This window comes from Anarrhichthys ocellatus, unplaced genomic scaffold (assembly GCF_004355925.1).
Source record: "Anarrhichthys ocellatus isolate YVR2014 unplaced genomic scaffold, GSC_Weel_1.0 scaffold267, whole genome shotgun sequence".
NCBI classification, from domain to species: Eukaryota; Metazoa; Chordata; class Actinopteri; order Perciformes; family Anarhichadidae; genus Anarrhichthys; species Anarrhichthys ocellatus.
Window position 1 is genome coordinate 64,685 of NW_022280294.1, and position 383 is coordinate 65,067.

The 383-nt window shown below is 23.0% G+C and overlaps 1 protein-coding gene across 3 annotated transcripts in view; it reads left to right on the forward strand.

Moving 5' to 3' along the window:
* Positions 1–383, forward strand: part of LOC116401184 (clavesin-1-like) — a 7,014-nt gene that overhangs the window by 6,118 nt on the left and 513 nt on the right. The window lies entirely within an intron of this gene.

Sequence of the window (383 nt, forward strand, 5' to 3'; positions counted from 1 at the left end):
TTACTCATAAGTATTACTCATTAGTATTACTCATAAGTATTACTCATAAGTATTACTCATTAGTATTACTCATTAGTATTACTCATAAGTATTACTCATTAGTATTACTCATTAGTATTACTCATAAGTATTACTCATAAGTATTACTCATTAGTATTACTCATAAGTATTACTCATAAGTATTACTCATTAGTATTACTCATTAGTATTACTCATAAGTATTACTCATAAGTATTACTCATAAGTATTACTCTCATAAGTATTACTCATAAATATTACTCATTAGTATTACTCATAAGTATTACTCATAAGTATTACTCATAAGTATTACTCATTAGTATTACTCATAAGTATTACTCATAAGTATTACTCATTAGTATTAC